A 27,709-nucleotide genomic window follows, 5' to 3' on the forward strand; every position below is an offset into this window, starting at 1 on the left:
TCTGGAAATCATCCAGCTCCTTTTGAATGCTTGCAACAAATCTCTACCCACTAGGCTATGGGCTTAGAATTCAACGGTTCCCAATATTCTTGCAAACAAACCTCTAATTTATCTTGATCTGCACACTGAAACATAGCTGAATCTTGTCATATTTCTAAAATTATTATAAAGAAGGATATACAAATGAATGCAGCTAATTAGTTTGCAATAAATATTCAGTTAACATTTTGGTAGGTAAATGACTCTTGCCAGTCAAAATTCTAATTTATATTCACAGAGGAAAAGGACACAATGCATTAGAACAGGAACAGACAGCAAAGACCTTTGATCGCCCCATTTATATTTGTTTTCTGTATGTCTCATCTATTTTAATGTACTTATGCCACAGCAATAGAACGGAACCACAACAGCATAGTACTCATTAACAATATGCATTTAAAATGACTTACCACCTTCATTTTTCAACATCAACCACCACTTACTGCAGTACAACCTAACAGACCAAATGACTGCTTCTTTTAGGCCCCCCTTTAATTTTACTGTGATAGATTTCCCATGCACTTCTATTTTTCAGTAAGTAATAAAAATTACCTTCAGCTGCACCTCACGTTTCTATTGCACTGCTACATCCATCATTGTGAAGGGAATGAATTTGTTTTAATATTGTTTGGTGAACTCATTGAGCAGCTGAAACAGAGATTCCCATGCTGTGATTTAATTCCAGTGGTTAAGCAATGAGAGCTAACAAGGATTTTTTTTTTTTAATATTGAAATCTTCCACTGTGACTGTGAAGTAACAAAGATAAAGAAAAAGTGGCAAATTTGATATCTGGGGGTAGAATTTCCACTTTGGGCGCAATAAACAAAACAGGTGTAAATTGCATCCAAACTTGCAACCCTTTTGAAAAGCATTTTTTCTCAAGTTTCCGCTCAAATTCATTTGTCCATTTCCAAGTGCAAATTTGCTATGAACCAATGCTATTGGGCAGCATTTTTTTAAAATGTTGATTTAAAAAAATATTCCTTTATATATTTAAAAGTGGTAACTTGGTGCAGTTTGATAAATATAGCTGAAAATGTTTATCACAAAAAATAAGCTTTTTAATCACTGTATGAATCCACCACCTGTGAGTAACCTCATTTTAGATTACTGAAAATGACCTTCAAAAATATACAGAGCCATTGCAAGTTATGTTGGGGTACAATAGGTCAGTTTTTTAGCAAATGAAAAAAAATATTCAAAAGCTTTTAAAATATTCCTATTCGTGTTCTTGCGTCCAAACGAACCAGCTTAATTTTTACAGACTTTTTGAAGCCTGCAAATGAACACAAGCAATGGAAACTCCACATGGCAATTAATAAAACCTGGCGGCTTGGCCACTTTAGTGGGAAGGGCCTGCTTCTAGCATGATGCTTTTTAAACTAGCAGAAAACATCATGGAAACCCTATCTGCACTAAACATAATTTACACTTAATAGTCTGTGATCTTTAAAGAACATAAGAAGTAGGAGCAGGATTAAGCCCGACGGTCCCTCTAGCCTGCTCCATCATTTGATACGATGATGGCTGAACTTCAACATCAACTCCACTTTCCCATCCTATCCCCTTATCCTTTGATTCCCCTAGTACCCAAAAATCTATCTCAGTCTTGAATATATTCAACAACTCAGTATCCACAGCCCTCTGGGGTAGAGAATTCCAAAGGTTCACAACCTTCTGAGCAAATAAATTTCTCCTCCATCTCATTCCTAAATGGTTGATCCCTTATCCTGAGTCTATGATCCCTAGTTCTAGACTCTCCAGCCAGGGGATACAGACTCTGTCAAGCCCCCAAGGAATTTTGTACCTTTCAATGAGATCACATTTCACTCTTCTCAACTCCAGAGAATGCAGGCCCATTCTGCACAATCTCTTCTCATAGGCCAGCCATCTCATCTCAGGAATCAATCTAGTGAATCTTTGTTTCACCCTTTTAAAGACAAGTATATATATCCTTAGGTAAGGTGATAAAGCCTGTACACAGTACACCAGGTGTGGTCTTCCCAAAGTACTATATAATTCCAGCAGACTTCCTTACTGTCAGGCAAGCCCCCCCACCTGCCAAGAATGAGGAAAATTAATTTCGCCACATGAACATTGATTTTAAACTGCTGATGGTGAAGAAAGAACTAGCTTTAAAAAACAATTGGAGACTTTGGCTGCAAAGAGAGACATTAACATATCAACAGACAAATACTTCAAAGGACAAAAGAGCTATTCCCTGTTCCAATTTAATCCACAATGGACTGTTGATTACCAGACGTTGAAGCATTTCAGGTTAATTACTAAGATGGCCGGATACACAAACAAAGGTAGTCGGGCAAGTTTGGTCACATCGGGTGGCACAGTGGTTAGCACTGCAGCCTCACAGCTCTAGTGACCCGGGTTCAGTTCTGGGTACTGCCTGTACTGAGTTTGCAAGTTCTCCCTGTGACTATGTGGGTTTCTGCTGGGTGTTCTGGTTTCCTCCCATAGCCAAAGACTTGCATGTTGATAGGTAAATTGGTCATTATAAATTGCCCCTAGTGTAGGTAGGTGGTAGGAGAATTGAGGGAAGGTAGGGAATATGGGATTAATGTAGGATTAGTATAAACAAAGTAATTCATGACAACGCTACGTCATCGCCGACGTCATCAGGATGCGCCGCGGTGCGCAAATGCGCAGACGGTCACGTGCCCTCTGCGCATGCGCTGCGGTCCAGCTTGCCAGGACCGTTTTGCGCATGCGCAAATGACATCATCGCGTTACGTCGTCTTCCTCGGGCAACAGGCCAGGTTGGCCTCTGCGCATGTGTCAAAGCTTCGGCGCGACTTTTTGAAAGTGGAAAGAGGAGAGGTTTTGTCGGGCATTTTCTCGCATTTTATCTAAATTATTTATTCGTTTTGGAGACTTGCTTCATTTTTATTTGACACAGGAGATTGTTCCAAGGTAAGTTGCTCTGCCTTTGTAAGTTGCTTTGAAAACATTTCCATTGTCTGGGCCACCGCATGTTCTCCAGTCCCTGTTGTGAGTTGCTGTGCGCAGGCAGTACATGTGCTGCAACCTACCGTCTTAACGGTCACTTTCGTTTTTGTAATGTTTTAATGGAGTGCATTCTGTATTTCTTATCTCATCTCATGTTTCCCGTGAGGAGACTGGACTGGCTGCGGCAACAGACTCTCCGCTGGCAGCAAGGACTGGCTGATGAGATGGAGCCATTTACTATGCCCAACAATTGCCCGGAAGCACCTTCGGATGGAGGTGGCCACGCACTGGACATCATTCACGTGTCACAAACCCTGGATCCTGAGCGTCTCACCCCCTGGCCTAATGATCTGATGGACCATACATATGCCTGCCTGTTCAAAGCTCCACTTCCCCTACCTGCGGTACCCTCTCCTTGCTGCTCAGTTACACAGTCACCTGTTCCTGCACCCATCAGGGCAATGCACATGGACACACAGTTACCTGCTCCTACACCCATCAGAGCAGTGCACATGGGCACACAGCCACCTGTTTCCCCATCCGCCTTTGAAACAACCATGCAGAGCCTTGTGAGACTCCGCAATTGCCAGCTGCTGCCTGTCAAGCAGAGAGGGCGTCCAAAGGGGTCAAGCACTTGGGGAACATTCAGCAAGAAGAGACTGAGCACTAAAAGAAACAAGCATGCCGTGTCCAGTGGTAGCAGAAATGTGAATGCTCTTGCTGTGAACACAACTGGTGATAGTAGTAGGCAGGATTAAATGGGAATAGATGGGAAGACGCACGAGTAGCATAACGACTAGCAGGGAACTGCTGGGCTAAATGGCCAGCTTTATGTTCATAGCCCAAAAGAAATGTGCTTCTTTTCCAGCACCCTCACATCATTCCTGTTTTCCCTGAGAGCAGCATTGAACCATCACGAGATAGAGGCAGTAACATCATCCTGCCTCCTACAGCTGAGGTGGGTACTAAGTGATTCATTGGCGGTGTTATCAGTACATGCCTTTACCGCAGAACACAAAGCATGCTCAACAGTAATTTCATTGGAGGGAGGGAAGCTCTGACACTGATGTTCTTTCCTTATTTCCTTTCATGTAAAACGTGCCCTTGAGAAAACAATCCTTGACACTTAAGGATGGCATTCAAGCAAAGGAGGCAGTGCGGGAGAGGACGCAAGGATGTGCTGATTCCTGCATCTGAGGTGGGTAATAAGTGTTTCATTGGCGACGTTATCAATTGGTGCCTTCACTGCAGAACTTAAAAAGGTGTGCACAACAGTAATTTCAGTGGATGGAGGGAGGCAAGCTCTGACTCTGATTTGCTTTATTTCTTTTCATGTAAAACATGCCGTCGAGAAAACAATCCTTGAGACTTAAGGTCAGCATTCAAGCAACGAAGGCAACTGGATCATGCTGCGGAGCTCATCATGATGTGGAAAGGAACATTGTATTTATGGATGAATTGGGAATGCACATTGGGATGCGTTTGGGGAACATTCACCAAGAATAGACTGAGCTCAGACTCTTGTGACTTTGCCTTCTTCACATGGACAATACAGTAGTGGAATAGAGAGCCAAGCGTTCATTCACCACAAGGCTCTCCAGGAACAATCTCTTTAGCTGTGCATAGCAGAGACTCGGCCTGTCTGTCTAACAGGAATGCTGGACACAACACTTATGTATCCATGCACAGCAGATCCTTGGATGCTTAATGAACTTAATAAAACTTCTCAATAATTAACCCCAGAATTGTTGAGGCTTTGTTTTGCATGCTATTTCCCCGACTTTGCAACTGCACTTCAGATATTCAACTGTGGTGGAGGGGTGGAGGTAGGGGGGTGGAGGTAGGGGGGTAGAGGGAGTGGTGGAGGTAGGGGGGTAGAGGGAGGGGTGGAGGTAGGGGGGTAGATGGAGAGGGGGGAGGGGTGGGGAGAGGGAGCATGCAAAATGCAGGGACCAGACAGTTGCAATGCCTGAAGTACTGTGGAGAAGTAGGGGAGAAGCAACTGGATTGGGCATCCGCAGCTGGAGGGAACGGCTGAATGGAGAGGGCCGGATGCGAGAGGCCGTAGAGAGCTGCGGGGAGCGAGTGTGCGAAGACCTTGGTGTCGCCGGGTCCAGGGACTGGCCAGTAAGTCTTTTGCTGTTGTGTTTCTGGCGCATGCACAGAAAAAGGCACTCCTTTTCCGCTCCGCTGCTTCCCCCCCACCCCCCCACTCTCCCCCACTCCCCCACTCCCGCCCTTCACCCCCACCCCTCCCTCTCTTCCCCCCTCCCTCCTCTTTTCCCCCCTCCCTCCTCTTTTTCCCCCTCTCCCTCCTCTTCCCTTCCCCCCCCCCGCTCCTCCTCCTCCCTTCCCCCCCTCCTCCTCCCTTCCCCCCTCCTCCTCCCTTTCCCCCCCTCCTCCTCCCTTCCCCCCCCTCCTCCTCCCTTCCCCCCCTCCTCCTCCCTTTCCCCCCCTCCTCCTCCCTTTCCCCCCTCCTCCTCCCTTTTCCCCCTCCTCCTCCTCCCTTTCTCCCCTCCCTCCTCTCTTTCCCCCCCTCCCTCCTCTCTTTCCCCCCTCCTCTCTTTCCCCCCTCCCTCCTCTCTTTCCCCCCTCCCTCCTCTCTTTCCCCCCCTCCCTCCTCTCTTTCCCCCCCTCCCTCTCCCTCCTCTCTTCCCCCCTCCTCTCTTCCCCCCTCCTCCTCCCTTCCCCCCCTCCTCTCTTTCCCCCCCTCCCTCCTCTCTTTCCCCCCCTCCCTCCTCTCTTTCCCCCCCTCCCTCCTCCATTCCCCCCCCTCCTCCACCGCCCTCCCTCCTCCCTTTCCCCCCTCCCTCCTCCCTTCCCCCCTCCTCCTCCCTTCCCCCCTCCCTTTCCCCCTCCTCCTCCTCCCTTCCCCCCTCCCTCCTCCCTTTCCCCCCTTCCTCCTCTCTTTCCCCCCCTCCCTCCTCTCTTCCCCCCCCTCCCTCCTCTCTTTCCCCTCCCTCCTCCCTTCCCCCCTCCCTCCTCCCTTCCCCCTCCCTCCTCTCTTTCCCCCCTCCCTCCTCCCTTCCCCCCCTCCCTCCTCCACCCTCCTCCCTTTCCCCCCCTCCCTCCTCCCTTTCCCCCCCTCCCTCCTCCCTTCCCCCCCTCCCTCCTCCCTTCCCCCCCTCCTCCTCCCTTCCCCCCTCCCTTTCCCCCTCCTCCTCCTCCCTCCCCCCTCCCTCCTCTCTTTCCCCCCCTCCCTCCTCTCTTTCCCCCCTCCTTCCTCCCTTCCCCCCCTCCCTCCTCCCTTTCCCCCCCTCCTCCCTTCCCCCCTCCCTCCTCCACCCCCTCCCTCCTCCCTTTCCCACCCCCCTCCTCCTCCTCCTCCTCCTCCTCCTCCTCTCTTCCCCCCCCCCCCCCCCGCCAACACCCTCAACGCTGCTCTCCCCGGCCCCCGCGCTGCTCTCTCACTCCGGCCATTGTATACTGCCACGTGTTCGTTGGGTTGCCTCTGTGTGATTCTTTGAGCAGCACCATCTTTAGTCCTGGCAGCTGCTACAGTCGCGATCTGTGACGTTTTCGTGGCACATGCTGTATTTGCGCATGTGCCAAAACAGCGCCACCTACCGTTCGCGTTGTCAACAAATGCGGTCTAGTATAAATGGGTGGTTGATGGTCGGCACAGACTTGGTGGGCCAAAGGGCCTGTTTCAATGCTGCATCTCTCTATGTCTGCCTGACTGTTGGAGTTTTTGATTTTGAGCTTCCAACAGAATTTTGAACTCAGAAAGCAGTCCTGCTGGACTGAGAACACCTCTCTCCTGTCTGCTCTTATCTCACTCTCACCAGCTTCGGAAACCATTGAAAACATATGAACCCCAAGAGAGAAAAGTCTCCTACAGTGAACAAGGTTTAAGAAGAATACTGGGCCTCAATGAAAAGCAAGACTTCCTACAATCAAGGACCTACAGCGAGCTCTAGGCACAGTAAAAAAAAAACCCTCTTTAGAGATTGCCTCAAACCTCTCCATTTTATTTTTTTTCCTCTTTTCTTTCTCTATTTACATGTGCGTATCGTGTGTGCATGCTAGCGTGGGCGCATCGTAAATCCATAGGCGTCAACCGAATTAGAGTTTATGCTGAAGGTTTCATAAATTTCACTTTTCTTCTTTAAACCTAAAGAAAACCTGGAGTGCTCATTTCTTTGCCTTATAATTGGAAAGCTGTGGACAAGGATTCACAAAGGGGGAGCGCAAAACACAGTGTGTTTAAAATTAAACCCTGTTACAATAAGACCAGGTGAAGACAGTAAAAGACCCCTAGACTCCTTTCTCATCTGGTCGTAACACTTACTCTTATACTCCAACCCTGTTGCATTAAAGGCTAGCATACCATTCACCTTCCTAATTGTTTGCTGTACCTGCGTGTTAACTGTCTGTGATTCATGTACAAGAACCCAGAAATCTCTCTGAATACCAACATTTACTGGTCTTTCACCTTTTTGAAAGTATTCTGTTTTTCCGTTCTTCCTACCAAAGTGGATAATTTCACACTTCCCCACATTATGCTCCAGTTGCCACCTTCTCATGCCCACTCTTTTGCAGCTTCTTTGTGCACTCCTCACAGCTTACAGTCCCAGTTCCAGGTTAGGCCGATTTTAACTGCAAAATCCAGTGCAACCTAGTGGAAACTCCATACCCTGGTAAATAAAGTAATTTTCTTTTGATCCATTCATCTCATAAGGTAGCTCACCAACACCTTCTCAAGGGAAGCTATAAATGGGCAATAAATTCTGGCCTTGCCAGCGATGTCCACATTCCATGAATGAGAAATATATTTTTAAAAACTAAGCATCTGGATAAACGGGGAATACACTGCCAGGTCCAATAAAATTCACCTGACTGAGCACAGGAATAATGGTATAATACGGTCACAAGTTGACCAAAATCTTATGAAATGGAACACTACAATGTTTGTTATTTCTATACCAGTACGAATCAAGTAAATATTTAAGATGCCGTAATTCCCCATTTATCGCGATAGATGCATTCTTGAAAAGTGCTGCATTAAGCGAAAACAATTTCCCCATAAGAAATAATGGAAAAATTGTGGGTTGAGAGAGGATAGAAATATTACATGTAACAACTATTAAATTTTTTAGATAAATATTATTTATCTAAATGCAACAAAATTTCACTTACCTGAGATGGGGATGGTGCTTGCCTGTTGTGGTGGGTGGGGTGGAGGGGTGAGTGGTGGGGTTATTGGGGGCTTGAAGGTGTAGGGTCATCAGGATTGTCAACAGAAGATGATGATAGAGATGGAGATGGAAATCATTTGGAAGTCGAAGGACTAAGAACATCAGCATTGTCACTTGAGGATGTCTTTTTCCTGGATTTTATAAATTTGTCAAGCAACAGTTGTGTTACTAGTCTAATTTTTTCTTTATAAGACTCACGATAGCAACACATGGCAACATTCATTAGCCTTCATCAAAGATTGCCAGTGCTTGCTCAACATGATGAAAAGCTTTTGACAAACTCTTGGTAGTTAATATAAAAACAAAATACTGCGGATGCTGGAAATCTGAAATAAAAACAAGAAATGCTGGAACCACTCAGCAGGTCTGGCAGCATCTGTGGAAAGAGAAGCAGAGTTAACGTTTCGGGTCAGTGACTCTTCATCGGAACTGACAAATATTAGAAAAGTCACAGGTTATCTTGGTAGTTAATATTTGAGCAGCAGGTGCAACATCAGCAACCTCCTGTTCCTTCTCTCGTTGCTCATCCAGTTGCATCAAGTCTTCATTTGACAACTCCTCCTTGTGTGATGCAAGCAACTCCTCCACCTCAGCCTCCTCCACCTCCTCAAAACCAACCTCTTTGGCTAAGCTGACTATCTGACATCTCACTTTGATCACTTCCTCGACCCTCCAGAAGCCCCTTACGTCTTGAACACATTCAGGCCACAATTTTCGCCAAACCCCATTCGTACTGACAGACGACACCTCAGCCCACAGTCAGCAATGATATCGATGGGTCCTTGATATTGAAGACATGTCAAAACTCCTTAACTGTGGGTTTCCCTTCGCCATCTGTATCCTTAATTAGTTTGGTGAAGCTTCGGCATAAATAATACACCTTGAATGCGCCTGATCCACGGGTTTGATCAATGATGTCCTGTTGGGTGGTAGGAAAACAAAGTTAATGTTCTCCAAAAGATCAACAATGTTTGGAGGATGACCAGGACCATTGTCAAGAATTAGGAGAATCTTGAAGGATAGCTTTTCTCTTGCACAATATTCTTGTAGTTCTTTGTGTAGGTAAACAGTAAAACATTCTAGGAAAATACGCCCTGTTATCCAGCCTTCAGGACAGCAGATTTCCTTCCCTAAAGGACATTTGTGAAGCAGATGGGTTTTTACAACAATGGATAATAGATTCATGGCACCATTACTGAGACTAGCTTTCAATTCCAGATTTCTTATTAATTAATTTAATTTAAATTCCACAAACTGTCATGGTGGGATTTGAACTCATGTCCCCAGGGCATTAGCCTGGGCCTCTGGATTGCTAGTTCAGTGACATTATCACTATGCCACCATCTACCCAACATTCTAACTTGAGGTGATAAGTGACAAGTAACATATATGCCATACAGGTGCCAGGCAATGACTATCTCCATCAGGAGAGAATCTGGCCATTTTTCCTTGACATTCAACAGCATTACCATCTCTGAAAACCCCACTATCAGCAGCCTGGGGGTTACCATTGGCCAGAAACTGAAATGGAGTAGCTATATTTGATAGGATCAAGGAAAACCCGAAGGCTTTCGATAGGTATATCAGGAATAAAAGAATGACTAGAGTTAGATTCGGGCCAATCAAGGATAGTAGTGGGAAGTTGTGTGTGGAATCAGAGGAGATAGGGGAAGCGTTAAATGAATATTTTTCGTCAGTATTTACAATAGAGAAAGAAAATGTTGTCGAGGAGAATACTGAGATACAGACTACTAGGCTAGATGGGATTGAGGTTCACAAGGAGGAGGTGTTAGCAATTTTGGAAAGTGTGAAAATAGATAAGTCCTCTGGGCCAGATGGGATTTATCCTAGGATTCTCTGGGAAGCCAGGGAGGAGATTGCACAGCCTTTGACCTTGATCTTTATGTCGTCATTGTCGACAGGAATAGTGCCGGATGACTGGAGGATAGCAAATGTTGTCCCCTTGTTCAAGAAGGGGACTAGAGACAGCCCTGGTAATTATAGACCTGTGAGCCTTACTTCGGTTGTGGGTAAAATGTTGGAAAAGGTTATAAGAGACAGGATTTATAATCATCTTGAAAAGAATAAGTTCATTAGAGATACTCAGCACGGTTTTGTGACGGGTAGGTCGTGCCTCACAAACCTTATTGAGTTTTTTGAGAAGGTGACCAAACAGGTGGATGAGGGTAAAGCCGTGGATGTGGTGTATATGGATTTCAGTAAGGCGTTTGATAAGGTTCCCCACGGTAGGCTATTGCAGAAAATACGGAAGTATGGGATTGAAGGTGATTTAGTGCTTTGGATCAGAAATTGGCTAGCTGAAAGAAGACAGAGGGTGGTGGTTGATGGCAAATGTTCATCCTGGAGTTTAGTTACTAGTGGTGTACCGCAAGGATCTGTTTTGGGGCTACTGCTGTTTGTCATTTTTATAAATGACCTGTATGAGGGTGTAGAAGGGTGGGTTAGTAAATTTGCGGATGACACAAAGGTCAGTGGAGTTGTGGATAGTGCCGAAGGATGTTGTAGGTTACAGAGGGACATAGATAGGCTGCAGAGCTGGGCTGAGAGATGGCAAATGGAGTTCAATGGGGAAAAGTGTGAGGTGATTCACTTTGGAAGGAGTAACAGGAATGCAGAGTACTGGGCTAATGGGAAGATTCTTGGTAGTGTAGATGAGCAGAGAGATCTTGGTGTCCAGGTACATAAATCCCTGAAAGTTGCCACCCAGGTTAATAGGGCTGTTAAGAAGGCATATGGTGTGTTAGCTTTTATTAGTAGGGGGATCGAGTTTCGGAGCCACGAGGTCATGCTGCAGCTGTGCAAAACTCTGGTGCGGCCGCACCTGGAGTATTGCGTGCAGTTCTGGTCACCGCATTATAGGAAGGATGTGGAAGCTTTGGAAAGGGTGCAGAGGAGATTTACTAGGATGTTGCCTGGTATGGAGGGAAGGTCTTACGAGGAAAGGCTGAGGGACTTGAGGTTGTTTTCGTTGGAGAGAAGGAGGAGGAGAGGTAACTTAATAGAGACATATAAGATAATCAGAGGGTTAGATAGGGTGGATAGCGAGAGTCTTTTTCCTCGGATGGTGATGGCAAACACGAGGGGACATAGCTTTAAGTTGAGGGGTGATAGATATAGGACAGATGTCAGAGGTAGTTTCTTTACTCAGACAGTAGTAGGGGCGTGGAACGCCCTGCCTGCAACAGTAGTAGACTCGCCAACTTTAAGGGCATTTAAGTGGTCATTGGATAGACATATGGATGAAAATGGAATAGTGTAGGTCAGATGGTTTCACAGGTCGGCGCAACATCGAGGGCCGAAAGGCCTGTACTGTGCTGTCATGTTCTATGTTCTATGTTCTATATAAATAATGCAGTTACAAGAGCAGGTCAGAGGCTGGGAATTCTGTGGCGATTAACTCACCTCATGACTCCTTAAAGCCTGTCCACCATCTACAGGGCACAAGTCAGGAGTGTGATGGAATACTCTTCACTTGCCTGGATGAGTGTTGCTCCAACAACACTTAAGAAGCTTGACACCATCCAGGACAAAGCAGCCCACTTGATTGGCACCGCATCCACCATCTTAAACATTCACTCTCACCACCACCGGCACATAGTGGGAGCAGTGTGTACCATCTACTAGATGCACTACGACAGCTCATCGTGCCTCCTTCGACAGCACCTTCCAAACCTGTGACCTCTACCACCGAGAAGAACATGAGCAGCAGATACATGGGAACACCAATACCTGCAAGTTTCCCTCCAAGCCACACACCATTCTGACTTAGAGCTATCACTGTCATTGGGTCAGTAACCTGGAATTCTTGAAACTCCCTCCCTAATAGCACTGTGGGTGTACCTACCCCACATGGACTGCAGCCGTTCAAGAAGGCAGTTCACCACCACCTTCTCAAGAGCCTTTAGGATGGGCAACAAATACTGGCCTTGCCAATGATGCTCACATCCCATGAATGAATAAAAATAAACTTTTGTGTCTGTTTGCTTTTCCTCAGCTGCCACTTCATTATCAAACTCTGGCATAATGAAACTGTGAGCAGAATTTTACCGGGCCATTAACAGCGAGTTGGGAGTGGGAGCTGGGGGTGGGGGGGGGGCCAATAAAATGGGAATGGACCACGTTTGGCTGGAAGTCCGATGGCTTGGTATCACTTCCGCATTTTACCAGTGGTGGGAACCATGGAGGGCGGACTTCTGACATCAAGGCAGCGGGACACCTATTGAGGTATTTTAAAGGCCAATTAACTCAAATTTTATGGGGCGTTTTGGATTTTATCAATGCCGCACAGAGACCACGGGGCTTCAGAGCCCTGCCTGGTGAAATGAGGTGGCAAGGAAGCGGGGAATGGCAGGGAAGCAGGGGAGAAGTGCTGGCTCTTTGATGAAGCCATCGAGAGAGCCAGTGTGCGGTAGCAGGAAGGGTGGTGCACAAAGGGAGCTGCCAGACGTCGGCAGAAGCAGGGAGAAGGTGCCAGGTGTGTGGGGGCATATGGTCAGGATCATACAGGGGCAGATACACTTTTCTCGAAGATAAGACTCAGGTACAGGTTTGTGGGGGTGGGGAGGGGGTGGTGGCGGTGGGTGCATCCTGGTAGAAGGCCTAGGAATCAGAGAGAAGACACTTGCCATGGGCCTTATTCACCCAGGCCTCGTGGCTCCCTTTGAGGAGGCGGGGCAGCTCAGAGGGAGGGAGGTCCAGGCACCAGTGGGGGCACATAACCAAACTCAGGACAAGCAAGAGGGCCAGCCTCAAGATGGGCCTGACACAGAAGGGTGCAGAGGGCCACGCCAACAGGCACGTGCGCACAGAAGAGCCTATCCCCAGGACAGAGTCTACCCCACGAGGCTGAACTTACTACAAATGTCCAAGTGGCAGTGCCAGCGAAAGTTGCGGCTCTCCAGGGAGGCAATCATTGATCTCTGTGCCATGCTGCAGCGTGAGCTGAGACCTATGGGGTTTAGTGGACACCCAATGCCAGTGCCCCTGAAGATCACCATAGCTCTCAACTTCTACGCCTCCAGCTCTTTCTAGGGAGTCACTGGGAACATATGTGGGATCTCCAGTCTGCAGCCCATTGGTGCATCAAGGAGTCGACCAATACCATGTTCAAGAGGGTCGGTCACTACGTGCACTACCGCACCAATCCAGACAATCAGGTGGAGAGGTCCAGTGGGTTTGGAGCCATTGCTGGATTTCCCCAGGTGCAAGGTGTCATCGACTTCACACATGTGACCATCAAGGCTCCCATGGATCAGCCAGCTGCCTTCATTAACACCAAAAGCGATCCTTCAGATGTGTGCATAGTTCCTGGGAAGCAGCCATGACACATACATACTTTGGCAGTCCCAGGTCCAACAGCTTTTCCAGCTCCCCCGCGCGCCTTCAGGGATGGATATTGGGAAACAAATGCTACCCACTAAAGCCATGGCTACTCACCCCTGTGAGGAACCACCGCAGGGATGCAGAGGAAAGGTGCAACACCAGCCACAGGTCAACCTCAGCAACCATCAAGCAGGCCATTGGTCTTCTGAAGATGCGATTCACGTGCCTAGACCAATCCTGTGAAACCCTTCAGCCTGCCTCAGGGAGGGTCTTGCATATCATGGTGGCCTGCTGTGTACTGCACAACCTAGCTCTGCAGAGGGAGTGGTGTTGGGAAAGGAGGACATCACTGATTACGATGCCTCCTCTCACAACCCAGTTTTGGAGGAGGCAGCTGACCAGGCGATGCAAGATGAGGAACCCCTTGGACGACAGTCAATGCCTAATGATGTACCCACAAGGGAGGCTCAGCACTCACTAATAAATAGCCATTTCTTGTGACCCTTGTGCCCTTTCAGAAATATTCCAATAAAGCATTACCTTTAACTAGTTCTGCTGTCGCTCCTTTCATTTTGCATTCCATCGTACGTTGCCCAGGTGCACAGCACACAGTGGCAAGGCTGAGGAGCAGAATGGACACTGCTTCAATCCCATTGAGGCAGCAAGAGTGTAGATTCAATCTCACATGTCACCAAGAATTAGAATGAGTAACAGAAAGAGTGATTGAAAGATTTATTGAGGTGCTCAACAAAAAGGAAACTTAACATCTACATACTGTGATCACCCATGAACCCCAAATGCAGCTTTGTGCTCTTCTTAACTCTCTTACTAGTGCTCTTTCAAGGTGCAGCTGAGATGCACTTGCAGCTGAGATGGAGGGAGGCTGCTGATCGTGCTGCCCCCTGGCTTGGGATAACCTTGGCGGGCTGTCCTCTGGTTGCCTGAAGACTGGAGGGCCCCAGTATGCTGAGGGGCTCCTGCACAGATGTAGGATCCTCCTTTGTCATCACAGCTTTTTGACATGATGGTGCCATTGGCGGAGGGCCTGAGGAGCCGCTGTTCACTCCAGGAGTGCCCTGAGAGGAGCCCCCAGCAGCAGATGCCAGCAGCTCCTCCTCCTTTGCAAGGCACACTTGAACCTCCCTGCTCAACTGAGAAGGATGAGGATCTGGTGGAGAATCCAAACACCTCATCACCCTCATGCCTTGCAACGGTTGATAGAGCTGATGGACAAGGTGATAACATGCAGGGCTGTGTGCATCTCTGGCATCCAATGGTCTGCTGGAGCTGGCTCTCCATGATGGTCACCAATCCGTCAATGGAAGAAGCCAAGCATGCACCATCAGAGACATGGCAGCACTCATAGCTTGGATGGACTTCTCCATCCTCTTCACGTAGCTGCGCATAGACGCTGGAAGCTCCGCCAGATGTTCCATCACTTTTCGCTGCAACTGCAGCAGTTGCTGTGTCGCAGCCAAATTCAAAGGCACGTCATCAGCCTGAGGCTCAGCATGGGCCTGACCTCTCACTGTCCTCCAACTGTCAGTGGCCTTGGCTGTCACTGCCTCCATCAGTTTCTTGGGTGCATCTGTGATGTGCTCACCAGCTTATGGCCCTGAATCTATATACCCACCGACATAACGAGTAGAGGGTGCAGGAGAATGATGTGACACTACACCCTCTGAGAATCCCTCCTCCTCCTCAGAGGGGGCCAGCTGGTCCCTGGTATCTCAAGCTCTTCATGCCTCAGCTTAACCTTGACCTGCATAACAAAACATAAACATTTATAGGTTAAGAGCTTCCCATCACTTCATCCCAACCATGCCTGCTGTGAAGCTCCAGGCATACCGCGTGGGCCACAACTTGTCAGTGCCAGATGTATCCTTGTGCACTCGCACTTGTTGACTCACCCTCTTGGCTAGGCACTCCTGTCTCGCCATCAGTAATGGCACAGCTGTCCTGGTGGCCCGTCAACTCCAAGGTCATCTCCTCCTCCATGGTGGGTGAAGATGTGGAGGTACGGCACTCCTTCACCGGTCTTGACCCTCTCTTTGCTGTTGTGTGCCATCTTTTCCTGCAAGCACCATATGGAAGACTGTTATATTTCTCCATGGGGGCAAGCACCACGCCTATTCTGGTGGGGGCCTAATGGTCCATGATGGGGGCACATGATGGCCCCTGCAAACTCCTGTGGGACTTTGTAGGTGTTAGCAATGACAGATGGGTACCTACTGAGATGCAGCCATGCCTTTGACAGGGTATGCTGCTGCCTCACCCATTGCCACAGACTGGATGGTCACTCCCTCAGCACCAAGCAAACCTTCTTGTGTTACCACATACAAGCCCTAAAGGGAAAAGTGGCTTGAAGGACTCACCCTAGCGGACTGAATGAGATAATTGACACGCTTGAGACACTAGATTCAGGTTCGGGGGTGGGTGGTGAGGGTGACCTCACGGCTGCTGACCTCCTGTGCAATCTCCATCCAGGCTTGATTGGTCAGGCGGGGGCCTCTTCTCGTCACATTCCTACGGAAGAGGATGTCCCACCTTCCCCTTGCAGCCCAGAGGGGAACCTGCAGGGATGCATTGTTGAACCATGGGGCCACTTAGATTTTCCTTCTGCTATTGTTGGTGTTGCCTTCTGGTGAGCTCCTTGGTTGCTTTGAGTCTTCAGTGAGGGGAGCAGCAGCAGCAGCAACAGCAGGATGTCTCAAGGTAGCAGGAACAGGAAGAAGTCCTTTGTTCAGGCAGCAACAAATGTAGGCCTAGCAGCCCTTTAAATATGGCACCAGCACCTGCCGTGGTATCAGCTGATGCTGACCTCGCTGTCTGCGTTGCCACCTCGGGCTTGAGATGGGATGGCCCCCGTGCCTCGTGCTCCTTAATTCGATGGCCCCCGCACCTCACGTTTCTTAATTGGCTGGCCGTCATGAGATTGCATGTGGCTGGCCACCTAATGCCCAAACGGAAACAGCACCCACGCCCTCAGGTGAAAATTCAGCTCTGTGTGTGCAAAAGGGCAACATTTTTACACAATGCTTTGAAAGGTAGCACCAGAATGTGAGATAAAAGGAGTGTACTTAACTTCACCTTTCTCCTGACACCAGCAAACATCTTCATCATTTACAGTCCTGCAATACTACCCTGACTCAACTGCCATAAACCTTTTGCTGTAGGATGTACCTATCTTCTTACTGGTGGTTGAGGGTGGGGGGATGGCTCTTCATCCTTAAATAGAGCCAACCACCTTTGGTGTTCCTCATGCTCCTGGTCTTTTAATGCTTCAGCATCAAAGTTGTCCACATGACCTTACTGTACTATTGTGAGCAATTAATCAACTTTAGTATTTACCACCACAACTTCAATGGAAAACTGCAGCCCTTTAAGCGTCATTGTCCCTCTAGATTTTGTGCTCTCCTGCCAAGTGTTCTTGAGGCTAGGCCCCACAATCCGGGGTCCCAAATACTCCATCCCAGTGAAACAGCTATTTAATTGTTTTAATTAGTGTACTGTGTCGCTGCTCACGATGTGGTCTCCTTTACAATGGAGAGACCAAAAACAAATTAGATGATTGCTTTGCTCAACACCTCCGTTCAGTTGGCAAGCATGACCCTGAGCTTCCGGTCACTTGCCGTTGTAATTCTCCGCCCCACTCTGGCCTCGGCCTCCTACATTGTTCTAATGAAGCTCAATGAGAGCTCGAGGAACAACATTTCATCTTCCAATTAGGCCCTTCACAGCCTTTCAGATTCAATATTTAGTTTAGTTTAGAGATACAGCACTGAAACAGGCCCTTCAGCCCACCAAGTCTGTGCCGACCATCAACCACCCATTTATACTAATCCTACACCAATTCCATATTCCTACCACATCTCCACCTGTCCCTATATTTCCCTACCACCTACCTATACAAGGGGCAATTTATAAAGGCCAATTAACCTATAAACCTGCAAGTCTTTTGGCACGTGGGAGGAAACCGGAGCACCCGGAGGAAACCCACGCAGACACAGGGAGAACTTGCAAACTCCACACAGGCAGTACCCAGAATTGAACCCGGGTCGCTGGAGCTGTGAGGCTGCGGTGCTAACCACTGCGCCACTGTGCTGCCCTAATTCAACAATTTCAGATCATAATCACTTCCATTTTTTAGACAGCAGCTTCTGCTATTGCCATTTATGCCTCCTCTAGACCCATTTTTTGTCTCTTTACTGCCCCTGAACTAACTCCTTGCACAATTAACCCTTTTGTCATTTAATCTCTCCTGTATTTCACCCTATCATAGACCATTCCTTTTGTTCTTTCCTCCCTTCGCCACTTTCCCTTCCTCTGTACTTGCTTAAAATCTGTTACATCTCTAACTTTTTCCATTTCTGACAAAGGTCGTCGACATTAAACATCAACTCTGTTTCTTTCCCCACACATGCTGCTTAGTATTTCCAGCATTTTCTTTTTTTATTTCCAACATCTGCAGTATTTTGCTTTTGTGCTTCAGGCTATGCTCTCCAGAGACAATCTTCCTTTGCTTGTAGCTAATAAAATTGTGGGGATGGATCCCTGTTGGAAAATTCAGTCTGACATAGGCCCCGAGTAGCCAATATAGGCAAACCCATGCTATGGGTCAAATGAACTCCAATTGTTCCAGCCTAGGAAGATCAGGTCTTAAGTGCCAATTTCAGAAATTGAATGGAAGATAATGAGAAAGTCTGCAGAATATATCCCAGACAAAAAGGACTTTGAACTTGATTGATTGTCTGCTCTGTATTCAAAGACACAATGGTAGAAGATGTTTGCATTCCATATTAATGAGTGTTTGTATGCTAACTGTTTAATGAGGACCTGTTAATACGTAAAACAATGTAAATTTTGAACTTTGCCTGGAATGGTAACACAGGGGCTGAACTGAAGCTATGAAGACTCGAGGTGACAGTGTGGACACCAGTCTGGTGGTGCGGGGGTGGGGTGAGGTGGGGTGCTGTTGGAAACCATTATTGCTGATGAAATGACTGTTGGGACAGGTATGAAAGCCACATGGGTCAGTAATTGGTTAGGAAATAGAAGACAGAGAGCAGGGAAAAAGAGAATGTGCTCTGATTGGTGGATTATGACAAGTGGCATTCCCTCGGTCCATCTAAACCTGACCTCAGCTTTTTACCATATCTATCAGCAACTTGGGTGAAGGAATAGAGAGTTGTATATTAGACTATCGCACTTGGAAGTCAATAACTGGTGAAAGAGGAAAATGGCGACACATCCTGTGGGCTGGTGTGCACTATCTTGATGACCAGTTGCTACAGCAGCTTGGCAACAGGTGCCAATGTCAAAAACAAAAACTCACAGCGTCAGTTGGCAGCTTCACGTGCAACACTTGTGGCAGAACCTGTCTCTCAAGGATTGGTCTTCACAGCCATCAGCAAAGGTGCACCAAGAGAAGACACCCCAGCTAAACGGATTGTTTGCTGCGTGTCCATCATCTTTCGTAGATGGAAGGATGCTAACCAATCAGAATTTGTAGGTGACGCAATGTTAGGAGGCATAGTAAGTTAGAATGGGAGCAGAGAGTTACAAAGGGACAGACAGCTTTAGAGAATGAGTAAAACCAGTGGTGTTCAATGTGGGCAAATGTGTGAACTCACCTACTTTGGACCAAAGAAACACAAATCGGAATATCTCCTTCATGCCGAGAGACTAGCAACTGTACAGTAGCAAACAGTATCCAGGTACCAAAACCTAATGCACAGATAAAAAAGTAAACAAAAAGGCCAATGGAATTTTGGCCGTTATTTCAAAGGGTCTAGTTTACGAAGAAAAGGAAGTTGTTCTTCAGTTGTAAAGAGCCTTAGTGAGACCCCCATCTGGAGTTCTGTTTAAGGTAGCACATCTCCGGAAGGATATAGGATATAGATATAGGATATAGGCAAGAATATTTTGGAAGCATTACAGCACAGATTCACGAGATTGATACTGGAATTTAAAGGGTTAGATTATAACAAGGTGCAAAAACGTGACTTGGATTCACATGAGTTTAAATGGTTCAGGGGTGATCTAATTCAGGCAGTTAAAATGATTAAAGGATTCAAGAGACTGGATATAGAAAAGTTATTTCCTTTGGTGAGAGAATCCAGAATCATTTTGAAATTAGAGCGAGGCTATTCAGGAGTGAAATTCGGAAGCACATTTTCACCAACAAATGTTAGTGAAAATTTGGAACTCTCACCCAGAAAGGACTGTAGATGCTGGGTCAATTGAAATCTTTAAGACTGACCAACAGATTTTTAGAAGGCAAGAATCCTGCACTCCCATCCCTGAATGGCAAAAAGGCTTGCCATGCCTTGAAAGTTGACCTATCTTTCAAATCTGTCTATGGCATTGCCACACCCTTACCCCATGTCGTGGTCTTCTCCTGTCTTACAGTCCACACACAGCCTACACTGCCCTAATAATGGACTTCTCATCCCACCACTCATTTGTAGCCACTCGTTGAGCCACTTAGAGTTCAGCCCTCTTAAACTCTGTGTTCAGTTCCCTCTGCCATGTCACTACCCTCCCTTCCTTGAAAAACTCCTCTTTGATCATATCTTTGGCTCATCCCGTCCACCTCCATTTGTCCCTTTTCTTCTCCTGATCATTATTCAATATTTTGTCCTCCCAGTGTTCTTTATAATTACAGCACAGAGGGAGGTTATTCGATCAGCATGTCTATACCAGCTCTCTGCAACAGCAATTCAGCTAGCCCCACTCTCCCACCCTTTCCCCATAGTCCTGCAATTTTTTTCTCTTCAGGTACTTATCCAATTTCCTTTTGAAAGCAACTTTGAAACTGCCTCAATGACACACTTAGGTAGTGCATTCCAGATCCTAACCACTCACTGCATAAAATGTTTTTCCTCATGTCACTGTTAGTTCTTTTGCCATTCACCTTAAATTAGCATCCTTTGGTTCTCAGCCCTTCCATTAATGGCAACAGTTTCTCACTATCTACTCTGGCATGATTCTGATACCTCTATCAAATCTCCTCTCAACCTTCTCTTCTCTAAGGATAGCAATCACAGCTTTGGCAATCTATCCACGTAACTGGTGTCCCTGTTTCATCTTTATGTTGTTTCTGGTTCCTAGATGTTGGAAAGAATCACACTTTAAACTTGGAAAAAGCTGGAGTCAGTCTTGTTTATTTCAGCACCATGCTTTGTGCTGTAGAACCTGATTCCCTTGGTTCTTGTGTTACATATAACTTGACTCACCAGTGCAGCCATGAATGTGGCCCCCTACTGGAACACTTACACATAACAACTAGTTCCTAGCTAATCAGTTCCTTACACTTTACAGATAGTATAATAATATATACATATAAAACATCCCTCTTTCTTTAACCATAATGCCCCTATGTCAATATAACTGTCAATATAACTAAAAAAGATTATCATCCGACTTATGGAAATAATCTGAACCCCTTTTTAGAGTCTTTTATAGCGTGTATTCATTTAAAAAATATTATTCACGGTATCGCTTGGGTGGTAAGATGTTGTGCCTCCATCTTGTAGATTTGGCATTTGTTGCTCTCAGTGGGGAGTTGGCACACTGTACAGGCAATGTCGTGTCACTTGCTGGTGATGTTGTTAATGTTGTCTCGCTGGATAGTGATGTTTCCGGTGTTGTTGATGGTCTTTTCTGTTGTTCCAGCTCAGGTGTAGGTCGAATATGGATTCTGTTCCTTCTCATTTGGTTACCGGTTTCAGATTCAATGATATATGACCTTGGAGTCTCAGCTTCACTAACAATTTTTGCTAGCCTCCAATTTTTCATGATTGGATCCTGTACATGTACAGTTTGTCCTTTAACAGCTCGGGTAAGGATTTAGCTTATTTGTTGAAGTGTTGCTCTTCTCTTACCCGTGCTTCAGTGAGTTGTTGTCTCACTTCCTCCTGGTGACTTGAAGGATGTATTTTGCTTGGCAGAGTTGTCTTATATTTTCTTCCATTTAACAGCTCTGCAGGAGATTTCATGTCAGCTTTGTGGATCGGAGTGACAATAAGGCCAGGTTTGGGTCTTCCTTCGTCTTTTGGCATTTCACAAGTGTTCTTTTGACCATCTGGATGTGTCTTTCTATAAATCTGTGTCCCCGTGGGTAGTGTGGTGATAAGGTGAAGGTGTTGAGCCCACACTGGTCAGTGAATTCCTCAAATTCTCTGGATGTAAACTGGGTGCCATTGTTACATATTAACCTTTCAGGAATCCCTTGCTCAGCGAATAGAACCTGCACCGCTGAGATTATTGTTGTGGCTCTCAAGTCTTTCATCTTCCGATAAAAGGGAATTTTGAGTAGTAGTCTGCGACTATGAGATACCATTCTTGATTATGTGTGAATAAATCAACTCTTATGTATGTCATGGTTTGGGTGGTACTTCAGTAGCTATCATCTCCTCTTTCTGTTGTGAGTTTCTGTACTTCTGGCATACATTGCATGCAGACACCATATTTTCAATATCTTTGTATATGCCTATCCAGCTGATTTGGCTCTGAGCTTACACTTCTCCATTCCCATTTGGCCTTCGTGTATCTTTTGGAGAAGTTCTTCCTGCATTGTTTTGGGTTTGATTATTCTAGATCCGGCCAGCAGAACACCATCTTCTAGTGAGATGTCATCTCTGATAGACCAGTACCGCCTATTGCTGGCTGTGTGTACTATATCCTATCAGGCAATCCCTGGATCACTTGCTGAGATAGCATCTGTAACTCCTCGTCTTTGCTGGTTTCATCTCTAATTTGACTCAGTTTCGGTGGTCTTACGTTCACTAGGTGATGAATCTTTATGCCTAGATCTTCTAGCTCATGTTTCTCCTGTGATGACAACCGAGATAGGGTGTCTGCCAGTACCATTTCTCTTCCTGGCTTATATTTCAGAGTGAAATCATAACTCTAAAGCCTCAAGAGTAACCTCTGCAGTCTTGCTGGTGCTTTACATAAATTTTTCTTGTAGATCTGCTCCAGTGGACAATGATCACTCTCCACTGTGAAGTTCCTCCCATAGAGATATGTGTGGAACTTCTCACATCCATACACGACTGTCAAAACCTCTCTCTCTATGTTGGCATGTCTTGTCTCAGCTGATGTCAGAGCTTTGGACACAAATGCTTTCGATCTTGTATCAGGCCTGCTCCCAGTCCTTTTGTAGAAGCATCTAATTGTAGAGTGACAGGTTTCTTTCTGTCATAGTACAACAGACTTGTCTCCTTGTACACTACCTTTTTGAGTTTGTTGAAACTCCTGTCATGTGACTCTGACCACTTGTATTCTGCATCTTCTTTCATCAGTTCCCGCAGGTTTGCTGTGTGTTCCGACATGTGCGGAATAAAGGAGCTCATGTATTGTATCAAACCAAGGAAACTTCTCAACTCTCTCTTATCTCTTGGAGCTTCCATCCCCAAGATGGCTGAGATTCTTTCAGGGTTTGGCTTAACTCCGTCAAGTGTGTACACCATTCCAAAGAACTGACATTCTGTCACTTTCACAATGCATGTCTGCGTTTAGCTTAACCCCAGCCTTCCTGGTTCTCTCCATGGCTTCTTGTAGATGGTTGTCATGATCTTTTCCATCTACACCATATATCTGGGTATCATCAGCTATGTCGACTGCTCCTTTGCATCCCCTGTATGCCTCGTCTACTTTCTGTTGGAACACATCCTGGCTCACTTTGAGGCCAAAGGGTAGATGCAGGAATTGGGACCGTCCAAAGGTGTGTTGAATGTTGTCAACAGTGAAGATTCTGTGTCTAGCTTCACATTCCAGTAGCCATGTCTGGCATCAAGCTTGCTGAAAACCTTTGCCCCTGCCAGTGCTGGTGTGATTTCTTCCAATATTGGAATAGGATAGTGATCCCTCTTTATTGCTTGGTTAAGATCTTTGGGATCTAGGCAAATTCTTAGCCATCCACTTGGCTTCTCTCTCACCATGATGGAATTTACCCAATCTGTTGGCTCTGTGACTCTGGCAATCACCTTCTTTTCTTCCATTTCTCGGAGCTGTCTTTCAAGCTTTCCTTTTAGTTCTACTGGTACTTTACGTGGGGGATGAATCATTGGTTTCATCACAGGGTCAATCGTGATGTGATACTCAAAATCTTCAAAGCATCCAACCGTCTCATCAAAACACAAAATGGGTGGTTGATGTTCGGCGCGGACTCGGTGGGCCGAAGGGCCTGTTTCAGTGCTGTATCTCTAATCATAATCACTCTGGGTACATTTATACCAGATCTTCTTTGCTTCTTATCGGAGGGCACTTTTCAATGGGTGTACTATCTTCAACCCTCAGTGTCACCTCCTTCACCTCATGGTTTACCGAGATAATCTGCAGCTCTTCACAAGTGCTCAACCCCAGGATAGCTGGACCATCTGTTTTTGTGACTTAGAACACACAGTTGACATCTTTTCCTTTGTGTGTCCCTCTGATTTGGGTTGTTCCTAGCTGTTGAATCTCAGTTCCCCCATATGCTGTTAGCATGACGTTGTTTGGTTTCAGAGCACCTTCCCTCGGATAACCATTTTTCTCCAAATTTTCAGGAAAGATCCGCTGGTATAGTCTGAGTAGGGTGATGTTACTCTGCATTCCAGTATCAATCTTCACCTTCAGATTTATCGTGTGGGCTTATTTCTCAGCCTCTTCCTGATCTGAATGGTTGTGTGAATTTCTTTTCTCTGGGAACTGTCACATCCAGACATTTTGTGCAATTCTATGGTTTCTATGTCTATCATGTTCTCAAACCCATCGCCATCCTCCAGGGTATGGATGTTTTGGTTTCTTTCACTATACCTTCGCCCTGTTACTCTGGCTCTGATGACTCGTCCACCATCTTCTTGCTTTGTTTTGCACATCTTTGCCCAGTGATTGGTCTTTCCGCAAGCTCTGCAGATTGATCCATATGCGGGACATTTCCTTCTATCTGTCAATTCATGTGGTCGTCCACAGCTCCTGCACATCTTTCTCTCTGTTTGGTGTACATTTTTTAGCTGTTGTTTCACTGCATCGACCCTGCTGCCTGTCTCTTGGCTTAACTGAAGGCTAGCCATTTGGGAGGTCAGAGTCTTCATCTGTCTGCTCGTGGCTTCATGTGCTCTGGCACTGTCTACAGCCTGCAATATTGTGAGCTTGTACTGTCAGATTAGAACTTTCTGTACTTCAGGATGTGCAGAATCCCAAATGAGCTGATCTATTAGCTGTTCATCTGTGTCCTTAAATTTACATTTTCTGGCTGCATTTTTCAATATTGCTAAATCACCTAGTTCCTGTCTGAGGCCATGAAATTCATATCGGCATTTCCGATGATTTGATTTTGGCTGGAAATGGGTGTTGAATCGTTCAAAAATGTTATCTGGATTTCTGCTGTCTTCTTTGCTTAGGTCCCAGCTTTTAACTAAATTTAATCCATTATCTCCAGCCCACAGAAGGATATAGCTTACCCTCTCCTTTTCACTAGTGTCTTTTAGGAAACTACTGAATGCCAAATTGCACTTTTGTTTAAATTTCTCAGTTGTCTCTATGATATGATCAGCTCCCCAATTCATGATGGGCTGTAGCAGTGCATTCATTCCTGTCCCGGCTGACATTTCGATTTTTTTTAGAGTTTTCACACTAGTCACTCAGTTTTTCTGTTTCTCTCTCTCTGGCACGAATTTGGGTCACTTTTCTCAATCTGATGCTTTTAAAAATGTTGTAAGTGTACTCACAGACACTCGCTGCCACCATGTTTAATCTTTATGTTGTTTCTGGTTCCCAGATGTTGGAAAGAATCACACTTTAAACTTGAAAAAGACTGGAGTCAGTCTTGTTTATTTCAGCACCATGCTTTGTGCTGTAGAACCTGATTCTCTTGGTTCTTGTGTTACATATAACATGACTCCCAGTGCAGCCGTGAATGTGGCCCCCTACTGGAACACTTACACATAACAATTAGTTCCAAGCTAATTAGTTCCTCACACTTTACAGATAGTATAACAATATATACATATATAACATCCCTCATCCCTGGAGCCATTCTCGTAAATCTTTTCTGCACCCTCTCTAAAGCCTTCACACCCTTCCTAAAGTGTGTTGCCCAGAATTGTTCACAACACTCAGCTGAAGGCAAACCAAACCTTATAAAGGTTCATCATAATGTCTTTGCTTTTGTACTTTATGCCTATATTTATAAATCCCAGGATCCCGTATGCCCACCACTTTTTCAACTTGCCCTGCCACCTTCAACCATATGTGTACAGAAACCCCTGGATCTCTCAGTTCCTGCACCTCCTTTGGAATTATACCCTTTATTTTATATTGGTTCTCCTTATACTCCTACCAAATGTATCGCTTCACACTTCTCTGTATTAAATTTCAACTGCCCCTATTCATCCACTCCACCAGCCTGACTAGGTTCTCTTGAAATCTATCCCTATCCTCTTCACAGTTCACAATACTTAGAAGTTTTGTGTCGGCTACAAATTCTGAAATTGTGCCACATCCACACAAGTCTAGGTAATTAATATATCAAGAAAAGCAGTGGTCGCAATATCGACTCCGGGGAACCCCACTATACAGCTTCCGCCATTCCAAAAAACAACCGTTCACAACTACTCTCTGTTTCCTGTCACTCAGCCAATTTTGTATCCATGTTGCTATTATCCCTTTTATTCCCTGGGCATTCAGTACAGGGAAAGTGGGGGGGGGGTGCTCCAGGGAGGTAGGTTGTTTGCAGGTGGGCACCCTCCACGGGCCACAGATTGCCCACGAAGGAGGGCACCCACCTCCAAGCCAGCAGGGTGGTTTTGCTGGGTTACCTCCCCGTGTGGTGGAGGCATCTCCACACCCTGACCCTGCCGCTGGCTTAATGTCAGCAGTGGGAGGATGAAGCCCTTAAGTGACTGTCAATGAGCCTCTTAAGGGCCTCTATTGGCCTTTGGGTGGGAAGGTGGTCTCCGGCCTATCCCGCCCCTGACAAAGTTGTAGTGTGACGGGAAGGCGACAGGCCCTTGCGCCCTAGCGTCCCATTGTATTTTTATAGGTCCCCTGACTCATAGCCCAGTATTTATGTGGCTGGTCCAATTCAGTTTCTGGTCAATGATAACCCCCAGGATGTTGATAGTGGGGGATAAAGCAATGGTAATGTCATTGAACATCAAAGGAAGATGGTTAGATTCTCCCTTATTTGAGATGGTCATTGCCTGGCACTTGTGTGGCGCGAATGTTACTTGCCACTTATCAGCCCAAGCCTGGATATTGTCCAGATCATGCTGCATTTTGACATGGACTGCTTCAGTATCTGAGGAGTTGCGAATGATGCTGAACATCTTGCAATCATCAGCGAACATCCCCACTTCTGACTTTATGGTTGAAGGAAGGTCATTGATGAAGCAGCTGAAGATGGTTGGGCCTAGGACACTACCCTGGGGAACTCCTGCAGTGATGTCCTGGAGCTCAGATGATTGACCTCCAACAACCACAACCAACTTCCTTTGTGCTAGGTATGACACCAACCAGCGGAGTTTTCTACCTGATACCCATTGATTCCAGTTTAGCTCGGGCTCCTTGATGAGATATTTGGTCAATTGCTGCCTTGATGTCAGGGGCAGTGTTGTAGGGTATTCCCAAGCGCAGAGTCACCTGCAGTAAATATCACACTGTTTAAATGTTATTTGAGTAAGTAGATTCATATAATCCTAGTGAATATACATAAATATACACTCATATACAAGTTGAAAGTATAGCTACATATTGGTTCAAAATGGAGTATTTACCCGAGGTATTGTGCGACAAGTTACTTAGCTTGCAGTTTTGAGCATGGTACAGCATAGCACAGACTCCGAGCAGGGCCTCTCTTATCAGTGTAACTGCAGACTGCGCAAAGCACTCAGGAATGCAAGTTGTTTGATAGAGGTGACAGGAAGACTCAAGGATAATTGATGGGGTCTGAGAAACATCACAGATGCTCAGGGGGCTTGCACGAGATGATCACGTAGCCACATGATGCCTAATGAGTAATCTAATTGGTAATATGTGTAATGTATGTAATCAATAACCGTTATGATTGGATCATGTCCAGCCAGGATGGGCTGAGTAACTGTATATCTGTTGTGGATTTTCCTTTGTTCGGTGGAGAGGCATCTGGACAGCCCAGTGACCTGCTCCCCGCTGGCGT

Source organism: Heterodontus francisci, chromosome 2 (assembly GCF_036365525.1).
Source record: "Heterodontus francisci isolate sHetFra1 chromosome 2, sHetFra1.hap1, whole genome shotgun sequence".
Classification (NCBI taxonomy): Eukaryota; Metazoa; Chordata; class Chondrichthyes; order Heterodontiformes; family Heterodontidae; genus Heterodontus; species Heterodontus francisci.